A 224-nucleotide genomic window follows, 5' to 3' on the forward strand; every position below is an offset into this window, starting at 1 on the left:
AAGAGAGCTCCTCGCCGAGATGGATTGACACAGTGGCTGCAACAGTGGGCTCGAACAGTTCGCCGATTCTGAGGATGGCACAGGATAGGGCAGTGTCTTGTGGAGGGGTACACGAGCTGTTCGGTGGTACATGAGCTGGAATCAACTTGGCGGCATCTAACAACGTATGTCGCCATGATGTTTCATGTGTTTACTCATTGTTTCCATTTTCTTCTAGGCATGTT

Source organism: Echinops telfairi, unplaced genomic scaffold, assembly GCF_000313985.2.
Source record: "Echinops telfairi isolate 266 unplaced genomic scaffold, ASM31398v2 ScPeMD7_443;HRSCAF=831, whole genome shotgun sequence".
Taxonomy (NCBI): domain Eukaryota; kingdom Metazoa; phylum Chordata; class Mammalia; order Afrosoricida; family Tenrecidae; genus Echinops; species Echinops telfairi.